Below are 281 nucleotides of genomic sequence, written 5' to 3' on the forward strand. Positions count from 1 at the left end.
GCAGCAGGGGGGGTCCATCGCGAGTCGCTCCCTGCTCCGCCGATTGCGGCTGGCCTCAGGCGGACGGTGATGCCCCAGGCTCCGCGGCCGCAGTCAAGCCCGCCTCGCCCGGCGCCAAAGCGACGAGTGGTAGCGCTACACTCAGCCCTGAACGTGGGGAGGAGGCTCCTGCTGCGGAGAAACTTGCGCGCCGACTCGAAAACGAGCGAGGGCGGCTGAGCTGGGCGAGCCCCAGGATAATCATGGCCGAAGGCGGCGACTTCAAGTTCGACCACGCTGGT

This window comes from Emiliania huxleyi (genome assembly GCF_000372725.1).
Source record: "Emiliania huxleyi CCMP1516 unplaced genomic scaffold EMIHUscaffold_779, whole genome shotgun sequence".
NCBI classification, from domain to species: domain Eukaryota; phylum Haptophyta; order Isochrysidales; family Noelaerhabdaceae; genus Emiliania; species Emiliania huxleyi.